The 12,935-nt window shown below is 31.6% G+C and overlaps 1 long non-coding RNA gene across 1 annotated transcript in view; it reads left to right on the top strand.

The window, feature by feature from the left end:
• Positions 1 to 5,704: 5,704 nt before the first annotated feature.
• Positions 5,705 to 12,935, top strand: part of LOC124369782 — an 18,026-nt gene continuing 10,795 nt past the window's right edge. The window contains exons 1-2 of the long non-coding RNA XR_006923092.1: positions 5,705 to 5,877; positions 11,637 to 11,749. This is a non-coding gene — a long non-coding RNA (uncharacterized LOC124369782). The remainder of the gene's footprint in view (positions 5,878 to 11,636; positions 11,750 to 12,935) is intronic.

Here is a 12,935-nt window from a genome sequence, read left to right as displayed (position 1 = left end):
CTACTAAACTAAAAGAAATATCACCCAGGCGTTGACCCAACTGCAGGACTGAATAGGTAACCCCTTGTTATCAGTCTATCACACTAACCTCTAAGCTGACTTGTAGTTAATATTTATGAAAGAAGAATAAAGAGTATAATCGGATAAACATTATAGTGAAATAAATTAGCATCTACAAGACGTCACAGAAACTTCACATTTGGCTATGACAGTTAGGGGATCCTCTCTGCATATACCTCTGCCATCACCCACATTATATGATCACCCAACAAAACATTTTTTATTATGTTTTATTCCTTACTATTTTTTGAGGCAATTTATAATTTCACGGATTTCTGTGATGAAAAAAATTATTCAGGAATATTTAGAACACCTTCTTTATGACTTTATTTAGATTTACAATTTTGAAAGGGAATCTGTTGATGCTATTTCTGATTGGCCCCCATCCCTTCCAGTAATCTGTAGAACTGATAAACTGAATATCTAATACTCTAACTGTATTGACTCGCCATAGTATTTTGTCCAATAATGACAAATTACTTTATTTTTGACATAGTGTACAAAAGGGTGAATTTAGGGCCATAAAGCGTTGTTTTACAATTAAACCTAATATAATAATAACATGTCTTAGGTAAAACTACTACAAAATTGGGAAAAAGTATGCAATAAAGGTCTCTGTAAAAATTTAATGGGGATAACAACTCATTCATACACGCATTCATTACCACTCCGTCTGTCCTCCAAAACCTATCTAGCTGACTCATCACTGACATCTTTTCTAGCAGTTGAGCTTTCAGTAAGTCTGAGAACTGGTATAAAACTAATATCCATATTTAGGATCATAAGAACTGAGTGAAAATGATTAACATTGTATTCTTTTTCATTATTGTAATGATTTGCACATGTGATGTAAATTGCACAACAACAATTCATCTTGTGTAGGAAGCATGAATTTATCATGACAGCTGTAATTACCATTTGAACCAAACTGGTGTATTGATATATTTTGTATGCAAAAATGAATTTTGATTCACTTTCCTTTAGCTCTATAATAAGATAATAATAATCTATAATAAGAATACTACAAACCTTATGAGCAAAATATCGGGCAACATGATTTTAGGTGCTTACAGTTCTGTGATGAGACAAGGAGGATTAAATTTTATAGTATTATCATTATATACCATTAATTATTAATTTTGTACTATCAAGATAAACTACACACTAGAACATCACCATCAAGAACATTATTGGCAATAAAAATGAACATATAAAGGGTGTTCAGTAAAAGTGTTCCAATACCAAACATGTCCCAGTTGACAGGTATTAGTTGTTTATTGCTCCTGGCTTGTGCAAGTGTATCTTTAAAGTGACCATGCTCGCTTATGCACTGACAAATTTCAGTGGAAGAAGTACCGTTGGAATTAGTATAAAAATGACAATAGTTGGTATCCTATGCATTGTTTATAACCATACCGGTTTTTTTATTTGACTTTAAAAACTTTAAACAGGTGGCGTTTTCAAATGAGTTAAAAGATTTTGTTAATATTTTATTTTCATAAAGGTCAACCAAAGGTTAATACAATTCTCAAGTTTCATAACTTTATCTTAACTGGTTTTGAACTAGTTAAGATATAATTTTTTTATGAAAAACACATACAGACAGATAGATGGAAAACTAAAGGTTTTAGTACCTACCTTTATACAAACGTTTTTGCTCATTTTTATGTGTAGAACAAAATCCCAAAGTATTGGAACACTTTTACTGAACACCCTGTATTCTGGAAATCAATATCATTATTGCTCAATTTAGTTGAATTTAATTTTAAATGTAGATAGGGCCTTGCTTGAGCATTCCACCACTAATTTAGTTTATTTTACACAAAAATAGTAATGTGATATTGACATGACCTCTCCAATTTTATTTAATTTTTAAAATGTGAAATTAATTACATATGATAATTTATTACAGTAAAAAGAGGGTTTATTTATTATATCCAATATAAAAATCAACACCATTGGTCCAAGGTTAGTGCTGGGGAAGGTTTCTTAGGTCTAACATTATTGAAAATCATACAAATTCTTCTTTTTTTGTTGAATACATTTTTTCCACAGCAGTAAAAAAATTACCTTTCTTACAAAATTTTTGCTAAATATTTTTACGGTAATAATTGAATTTTCATTTTATAGTATGTTATTACTTTTATTAGTAATACTCATTATTTATTATTTAAGTACTATTATCAGTATTGATCTGCTATTTTTTTCATGTTAATATCCAATTTTGTTGACTAGTTTTAATTATTCTGTTTTATACATTAAGTCATCACTGAGAAAGGGTGAAATGTTTGTATGTAGGCTTTGGAACTTGCTTGGTAGTATTATAGTTGTTGAATATTGACTTTGTTGATTGCATTGACTGGTTAAAGACAATAAATAATGCTTGTTCATTTGGAAATGTAAGTCTTTCTTTAACTTGAAAACTGCAATTATATATTTAATATTTAACCAATATCTACACTAAAAGATTCCAGTATAATTTTGTTAGATTAAAAAATTATAAATTCAATTTTTAAATGCCATATTTTAAAATATAATGTCTAATAAAATCTCATTAATTACACCACATCATTAATAAGTTATACCATTATTTCAGTTATATAATTATTTTGGTTATATAATTATTTTGGTTATATAATTGTTTTGGTTATATAATTTTGTTAGTTACATAATTATTTTAGTTATATAAGTGAACTCACAAGTGAGTATTCATAAGTATTGACAATGATACCCACTTCACTTTATTTGAGTGAACCATTCAGTAAACACTTACTATATACAAATGTTTGTGATTTTTTTTTTAATTTCAAGTACACACTATAGAAAAGATTGTACTCTAAGTTTAGACAATATGAAAATAAATTGCATCAGATTGAGGACACTGTTTAAATCACATGATTTTGTGATTCCAAGAATAATTTTATTTCTATCATCAGTATGCTGTGCTAATTGAAATTCAGTCTTGTTACATTCTATTACAGAAACCCAATATGTGTATATTTTTGTAATGGACATTGTTATGCCTTGCAACAATTTTTTAAATTGTGGCACAAGTTAAAATCTATTTGCTTATGGATGTAATCAGAATATTCCTATCTTAAATTGCCTCAAGTCTTGTGACCCTTGTTCCAACTATTAATACTTTTTACATTATTGTATGATTGGTTATTGCATACAACATTAGTAGATAACATTTTGTTCCTATTTAATTTGAGTAAACTAATCTTCCTTGAGTAACTTTATATGCTTTTTGGTGATCTATCTAACTGCTCTGCAAAATCCTCATACTGCTGTAACATCACACACTCTTTTTTCTGTCAGGAATTTTAAGTTTTTGTTGTTGTTGTGTTTATGTTGTATTTTTTTTATGTTAGTTTTCATTGTATGTAGCTTTCAATTAAATTTTACATTTTCATGTATAAATAAAATCAATTTGAAATTTAAAATATTAATTACAGATATATAAGAAGTTAAAAGAATTAATATCTGGTGCACACATAATATAATTAGATTTAATACAGTATTTATAGAAAGGAACTGACTAGAGAGTAGTGGTTTGTCTTTTTAGCTCCAGTAATCAAGCTAGAGTCCTGATGTAGCCCTTGATAAAAGTATCAGAGTTGTGATTCAAATGTAGTGAAAACCAAATCTAGTGTAAAATTGAATCAGTAATGGCATAGACAGTTTTAAGAAAGGGGCAAGTTTTAATCTTAAAGAGCTGGTTAGCAATCACGCTGAATTTTATATGTAGGACTGAAGTGACACATGTGGTTGACGAGACGGATGGTTGAGACCTGATGACCAGGCATATCAGAGGTGGAGATCACAATCATTGTCAGCTACAGGAGACTCTTGACTGACATGTCACTGTCACTGACAGGTCACACTCTCATTTCACTCCTTTGTAGTTCTTTAATCTGTACAAACTTTGCCATTCTATAAACAAAACATTTATGTTGACACCACTTGAACCAAACTATTATTTGTATAATGAAATTTGAAAAGCAATGTACAAACCTTCCTTTTATTTTTCTTCTCTTTCCTTTTCTAATTTTGTCAGCATTTTCTTTGGATTTAATTTTAGTGACTAGAACACTAGGTCTGTACATAGGTAAATTGTCAGTGTTGGTCTTCCAGTACTCAATTATAATACTATCCTTAACATTTGTCCTAATTTTCTTTTTTTTTTCTTTAACCCATTGGGGAACTTGCCTGAGTATCACTCGTTGCGGGCGAGCAGGACTGAATAATCTTCCCCGAGCTGCGCATTTTATGCTCTTTCTAGACACTAACAATCACGTAATTGTTTGTTTTTCCACTAGATCACAGTTGTGTGCCCTCCTGCAACCTTATGAGCTGTTCTGTTTAGTTTTTTTATGTTTGCACACTGGAACCAAACTAATCACTTGTTTTGTTATTGTTTACATTTTTCCATTTGCTCAATTTTTGTCACTTTAATGTTCTGCTTACATTCTGTGTATTGTGTTCTAAATGTTTAGTATTTAACTGTTTATAGTTATTGAATGGGTTTTTATTTAGTTCATCCACTACCTCATGGAACAAGACAGTTTGCATACTTCAGAAATAGACAGATATTTTGACAGTAATATTGACATGTCAAAGATACTCAAAGACTGACACAAAAGTGAATTATAAATAGTAAATGAATGGTCATTGTATGTCATGTATGTAATGTAAATAGTTTATTTTAATTATCATTTTAATAATAACAATTGAATGTAACAAACAGTTTTATCTTATCTCCCAGACAAATAATTCAAGCTTGTCATAAAATCATAAAAAATTAATAACAGGCTTTGTTATAGTAAGTGAATTTTGATTGTTTTTATTATGCTTTGTAATGAAGTAATCTAATCAAAACTGGTTTTCCATATAAAAAACATTGTGCTGTTTGGAATAAAAAAATAATGAAACAGATAAACAAAAAAATAATAAAATATTGACAGTTGCTTTTGATTGTTTGTTTTTATTACTAAAAAAGTTTTTTGAATAAATACTAAAAAATTCAAATAAAAAATATTTAGAGAAAGCAACAAACATTATTGTAGAACAACCAAATATACTAAAATGTCTTGAAACATTTACTAATTTATTCTTTAACCAAACTCATTCTATTAATATTTTAGTTCAATCATGCAGTTTTGCCAAAATCAATTCAAATAATCAATCCTAGAGTGGCTAGGTTAATTGTTTCCTGAATGGGTTACATATGTCAAATGTTATTTATACAGTTATGATTAGTTTATTACTAAATAAATAATTTCATTTGTAAAAATGTGCTGGAATAAACATCATTCATTCATTCCTAGATGAGATGGTAATTCAGGAAATTTTTCAGGTCAAGATTATATTAAGGACTATAAATTGTTCAGAAATGTACACTTAGCATGAGCTCATCAAGTATCATACTCATATTTTGTTGAAATTAATATAATTATTAATAGTAGATTAATATAATTATTAAACTACACTATCTCTCGTTAATACAGAGGACTAAATTTAACAAAATTCTATTACCTGTGCATGTTTTTTTCAGTTAGTTGTAATATAAGGTATACTAATAGTAAAAGTAAAAAAAGTAAAGTAAAGATGTCTTATTTTACCAGGCGAAGTTAGAGCTAAGTGGGGACCAAAGGTGACTTCTGAACCACTACCAATGGCCAGGCAGGCGGGCTGCTTGCAAAGGCAGGGTCACTCAGCGGTCACCCAACCAAGCAGCAGCCATGCTCGACGTTGCTTGACCTGCTTATCTTGTGATAACCATTATACCAGCTACACTGCGCCATTGGATGTAAGGTAAAGTGTAGGACCTTAAGTAAAGATATGTAATGACTGAACTAGGTGGGACTTAAGGCTTTTAATTTTAAAGAGACAAGTTAATCCTCCGTTTTCAATTATCTTGTCAAAAAGGAGTTAAAAACTTGAATTTAATGAGGCAGTTCTTTGAAAACTGTATAACATTCAATGAAAACTATGTCATTGGATAATTTTTAATTGTTCAATGGTTTAATATATGTTAAGAATACATGAATACTGTAACATATGTTCAATTTTATGATATACAATGCTTGTTAAGCTCACTTTTTTGGCCTTTGATGTCAGAAATTTCCTGGTAAAACCAACGCTGTCTAACCTTTGGATGATTGATTTCATCCAATCCGTTCTCATTATGTCCCAACATTCAGTCATAGAAAAATGTCACTTTATTCCTGGCAAAGCCAATACCATTGTACATTCAATGTTTGTAAAACAATATTTTAGCCAATTGAATGTAAACAAACTAGTAAAAAAAATTAAAATACTAAAATATAAAATTTGTACTTTTATTGAATTGTTAAAGAATCAATTATGTTTCCTGCTAGTATATATAAAAGCAAGTTTATAGAAAACATTAAAATAGTTTTTAATGTATTTTATTGGAAACTATATTTCTCAGAAATATTTTGGCATAAGTGCAAGTATCAGTGCTGGATGTAGGCCCTATTAAGAGGAAACACTATACAAGGAACCACCAGAGAGTGCAGTTGGCGGCGACCAATAGAATGGACTGGCCTGCGCGACGTTGCCACACAACTGCCGCTGCCGCCCGGCACGGCTGGCGCATTGTGGCTGCGCTGTCACAACTAACACTGACACTGAACATTTAAAACTTATCAGTATAATTGAAAAACAATATTTAAAATGCGTTGACAGTTTGACAGTTTGCTATATTATATTTAAATTACTTGTATAGTTTATTAATGTTATTACAAACGAACTATCGATTAAAACAAACAAATCGTCCCGTCAGTTAGTCAGAGTAAAGTACTTGCTTATTTCCATACAACTTTTCAGTGATTTTAAACGATTACTAAACACACACAAAATTAATATACATGTTGCTTATATTGGACACTGCATGACGTGTTCCTTGATTAAAAATAATTAAAACAATATAACAAGATAATCAATTTTTAAATTATCGAACAATTATATTTTTAAATTATGAAATAATCAAATTTTCCACTAAATAATTTTTAGGCCTACTATTTTAAAATGAAATACGTTAAAAAGCATGATTGACTTAATAATATTCTTACCTTTGCACTTGTATATTATTTATTCGCTCTCAGGCGGCAACATCGTAGCCAAAACCTCGGAGTCTTCTTCATTTTCACTTTCTGCCTCACTGCTACTCGTGTCAGAATTGTCTGCTAAGTTTATAATTATTTAATCTACAACACTTGTGCGGATACATTCCTTTTCAAAATCAGCTTGCTGCAAGGCTTCTGCGTGCTGAACTCTTGATTGCCAGTCTTCTTTAGTCACTTTGTCCAGAGCATCATGAACAAGTTTCTCAACGTCGGTTATTTTAAATGTCTTATTATTACGTGCTACCTCTCCCTTCACTTGAGCCCATACCATTTCAATGGGATTGTACTGGCAGTGATAAGGAGGGAGCCTGACAACTGTATGTCCCATTTCATTGGCTAATACGTCGAGTTCATAAGTTTTTTGTTGGGTTTTATATGGGAGAACCCTCATTATAAGTTCTGGTTTCGTTTCTTTCATACAGTATTGTATGTTTTTTCGAGACAGCCAATTTTGAATCTCTTCCTTTCTCCACGATGAATTTGGAATTTTCTCGGCGAGTACTGAGTGGTATGGAGCATTATCCATAACGATGATCGAGCCTTCTTCCAAAATGCATACCTAGCAATTTTTTAAACCATTTTCTAAACGATTCAGCGTTCATTTCATCGTGATAGTCCGAACTGGATGATGTCTTAGACCGAAAAACCCACTTACATTCTTGCAAAAACCCATCTTTTGCCGAACCGACATGACAAATTATTAATCTTCTACCTTTGCCGAGAGGAACCTTTAGTCCACCAGACTCAGTCGTATCCTGCCATATGTATTTTCGAGTATGGTTTTCATTAACCCATGTTTCATCGAGGTAATATATGGGCCTACAATCACCAGATTCTCTAAGCTCTTGCATAGTTCTCAAAAATTTTAAACGAGCCGCTACAATATCATTTCGTTCCAATAAAAACTTTCTACCATCATTGGTTTTCTTATACCTGAAACCAACATGCCTTAATAATCTATTTGTTGAAGTTACCGATCCGTTGTAATCAAGTTTTTGTTTGAGATCCTGCGTGATTCTTTTTGATGTGGGAAATTCCCCTCTGTCGTAGTACGAAAGGACAGTTCGTCTCAAAACATCTTTTTCAAAGTCGTCAAAGCCTGTTATTTTTTATTTTCGACTTCTTTGTTTTCCTGGCGTTGAAAACTTAATTTCTGATGATGAAGGTCCATCTTCTTCGGCCAGCTTAGCTTCTTTACTTATTTTGTTAACGGTTCTTTCACTTACACCACAGGCCTCAGCACACAGTTTACCACTTTGCTTAAAGTTTAGAGTTTCTCGGAAATTTGTCAACGACAGTTTTTTGAAAAAGTTGTAAACGTTGTAAATAATACGTCGTTCTCCACTATGTAGGGTTTTTCCGCTACCACTCTTACTTCCGGATGGCTGTGCACTTGAACAAACATCATCACACTCCATTTTGTCCAAATAAGGAATCACAATAACAAGTATATTACAATTGACACTACACAGAAAATAATCGGTACACTTATAATAGCTACCAATAAACAACACTTAAAAACACGAAAACGTTCATCAACAGTAAAATTCAGCACAAAATAATATACGCGTACTGGAATTGAAGAGAATGCAGTATTTTCAACCGCCACTGATGAAGCGACAATAGGCACTGACTGACGGTCAGAGACAGGAAGGAGGAAGGGGCTGTTTCTTGGAAATAGTATGACTCATCTGTCTGGTATCTGGCTGGCTGGTGCGGCTTTTGTTTACAGGTATTTCACCCGTTTTCTCCACATTTTCACTTGTCTGAATCATCTATTATGTACTGTGTTCAAATTTCATTGGATGTTATAGAAAACCGTTACTTTAGAATTTTATAAGAAAGTGCATTCATATTATAAAAATACTTGTGCTGTATGATTTTTCAACTATGACCAGTTTAAATATTTAAATCACCCACTTGTAATAAAAAAATTTTACATAACACAGATTCAAGACTATTAATAGCCAGGTAGGAAAAATGCTTTCAAATGGTTATAAATTTATGAGAACCGAAGTGCGTAACAAAACCGTTGCGGCAACAATTCCCATCGTTATGTACTGAATAATATTTATGGAAAAGAACATATATTTCAAATGTATTTGATAACTTTCTTACCAAATTGAAAATCCATTTAACATAACATGATTATACTACGCACACATGTAATGCCTTATTATATATCAATGATAATGGCATTATCTAACTGTTAAATACGGAAAAATTAACGTTTTTGCGGTATTTTTATGTTTTCTTTTTAATTTATATTTCGGCTAAAGATTTTAATCCTACGATCTTCGTATATGAGTAATATAATACAATAATTTATTTCAATCCATTTAACTCAACATGGAAATAAGCTACAGAGATGTACTTTTTTTTTAAATGACCGTAAAATTACATTTTGTAATACGTAGTTAATTAATTCAAGACAGCTCTAACATTTCTTTCGAGCGTAACGGTTAAGTATTTTAAGAATGCTGGACTCGCGCGGCTTGTGGTTACAGCGGGGAACAAGTTTGGCAACGTCGCTCAGCTCTCGTTGGCCGCTCCAAGGTTACGGGCAAAATAGGCTCCTCCCTCAACTGCACTCTCTTGTGGTTTTTCGTATAGTCAGCTGTCGTTCGTACATCTGGTTATATATTTTCCCATAAAAACTGTTTTGAATATAAATTATAAACAATTAATATTAACATATATTCTTATTTTTAACAATTCATTAACATTGAGACATTAAATCTAAGTTTCTGAAATGAAACATTTATGAATTTGAGATTAGTTTCTCTTTATAACACAGTTTTAAACTTTATTACCATGTTAAAGCAGAGCCTCAGTTGACTGCCGACAGTTGACTGGCATCCCTCTTAAATTTACATGAGTGCTGTAAATAATTAAAAATATACCTTCCGGCTCAGTCAGAAGAAAGGTAGATTTCACATGAGGCTGTCATTTTGAAATATCAAACTGGAGATGCATTATTAGTTTAGATGTTTAATTAGCAAAAAACTAATGGGGCAATAACCCTCAATTTTATCATGTTAATATAATCGTAAGCCTTTCAAAAATTTAGAAAGTTGATAATCTTGAAAACTTACTTGGCAAAAACTTTTACAACCATATAAAGTTCTTTTTAATAACATGGACTTTATTTACAATTAATCCAAAATTATGTTTATTTATAACAGTTAAATTATATACTTCTATAACTTTTATACAGCCACAATCTTGTAACCTGGAAAGATATAAAAAATAAGTAGGTATAAATCTTGCTTGAATTTACATAAATACCTTATGAAAAGTTTTAATTTTTATTTATTTTGTGAAATACTTGAAAAAAAATCATGCTCAAATTCAAATTACCGCCATCCTGAAACTTGGGAAAGGAATGATTATATGTTCCTTACTCATCTTTGGCTCACTGGGAACTATGCCTCCAGTCCCTAGAGGTAGGTTTTAACAAATTCAGTTATAAGACGATTTATATGATAACTTGAATTTGAAAAGTAGGATTTTCCAGGGAGTTAAATGTAGAATGTTGTGTTTATTTTCTGGATATAAACAAATTTTTGATTTTGCGGGCATTTTGTGCTTAACTGTTTGAGATGCTACAAAAAGAGACTGGACCTAATTTATAGGATATTTAAAATTTTTAAATGATTCTGCCATTGGATTTGAGCTATGACTTCTGGCTTGCTCGGTGCAGAGCTTGGGAGAAAATAGTGCACTGGTCAGCCATATTAAACCATAAAACACCAAAGTAGTAGCCATGGCAACTGCACAGTCTAAAGTACAATCGTACTAAATTTAAATGTTCTATCAAAACTAAGGGTCTGCTTGATTCTGAGGGCATGATGGAGAAAATCCAAAAAATCTCCCAGAAATTCCATCAAGCAATAGGACATTTCCATGAGATCTGCTTAGTAATTACTAGTTAAAACTTTGTACACCCACTGTCTAGAAATCATAATATATGTGATATCAAAAACCACATTGGAACAAAGATTATTGTAAATGACCTGGGAATTCTAAAACACTTTATTGTTTTGCACTATAATGCATGATAACGGATATATGACCAATGTTTTTCTAAATTTTTAAATAAAATAAAAGTTGTTTATAATTTTGTAGAAAAAAAAATATTTTGTAGAAAATATGTAGAAAATGTATTAGTTTCACTCTCTGATGAGAATTAGTCGAGTTAAAAATTTTGCTCAGATGTGAATGGCATCTTTCATTAAGGCAACGTTTTATTCATTAAGACAGAATAACGAACTCATACAAGTATGTGCAAGTACTGCCTTGTACTAAGTTAAGTCTGGATAGTTTAAAGATTACATGTTAACAAGCTCGTGCTATATTGTACAAGCCCATAAATACATACATATATAAATTTTAGGATTATGGTGGTTTTGTATTCTGCAGGTTATGATCAGAGAAAATGCAAATAATCTCCTGGGAATTCTGTCAAGAGGCCGATTGCAATAGTTTCAATGAAATCTACCTAAAAAACCACACAACAGTAATTGTAACCATAGGTAAGTTCAATAAAAATATAAATTTTTAGTTCATGCTTGATTTTGGAATTGAACTCATTATTTCTTGGGCAAATTTTGTAATATGTAAATCTCACTAATGTTGATTGATGTGAAATTTTATGTACTTTCAGATTATTAACAACCACTTTCCTCAGTACTCTTAAGATATTTAAGAAAGTAATGAGAGTCTAGTATTTATTGCTATCAAGAAGAAAATAGTAGCCAAGCACGTAATCTGAGTGAAATTAAGATCAGTTTATAATATTTCAACCATTACAACATGGTTAATTAATGAGGGTTTTTAGGGAAACATTCCAAATTCAGTTAGTCACCACACCAGATAAGGTAACATTAGAGACCTCTAGTTTGTACTTGTACAATTGTTCTTCTTTTTTCAATACCTTTAAAATAAATATCACTTGTAGTGTTGTGTTCTTACTACAACATTTTTACTTACTCCCAAATTACTCCATTTTCGGGGAGGGGTTTGAAATATGTTTCGCACACAAAAACTCCTCGGTTGGTCATATAAACAATCTCTAAAGTAAATCTGTTTATCTCCATTTACAAAACAATAATTGGAGAGTAGAACTTTTAAGACACTCTTTATGTTAAGCATTATTATAAAAATTAAATTTTCTGTATATCCGAAACATGGCTTTATCCTTCAAACTCTCCTTTGGGATATTATGAGATATTGGGGTACATTTTATTGAGAGCTGACCAGAAAGCCCACCCACAGCATCCCCCGCAAGCATGGGGTGATGTGGCCGTTTACATAAAAGCATTCCTTTTAAGCTGTTTGAGTTAGTAGATGTGGACCCTCGCCTATGCCCACAACAATATATTATATTCTTTAACATATCTCATTAATTCTCCTTCTTCTATTGGGTGGCCTATTGCCATACACTTAAGCCTCAAGGGCCTTTTGTGTATCCTGGAAGTATACCATGTGGCTGACCAGTCTACGGTTTCAGCAGTTCTATAACCTGGCAAAATGAACCGATCAGGTCCTCTTTGGGAAATTCACCACCTTATCCAGACTATCAAAGATTCTAGAGCGGATCCTCCTGAAGGATATCGACTCTGTGAAGATGCTTCCTCAGGTAACCATGTTTCGTAATCAGACACATAACCTGAGAAGACACCAAACTACTTAAAGAGGAGGTCAGACGCCTCCCTAAGG

The sequence above is a fragment of the Homalodisca vitripennis genome, chromosome X, assembly GCF_021130785.1.
Source record: "Homalodisca vitripennis isolate AUS2020 chromosome X, UT_GWSS_2.1, whole genome shotgun sequence".
Classification (NCBI taxonomy): domain Eukaryota; kingdom Metazoa; phylum Arthropoda; class Insecta; order Hemiptera; family Cicadellidae; genus Homalodisca; species Homalodisca vitripennis.
This window is presented reverse-complemented; position numbering and strand designations above follow the sequence as displayed.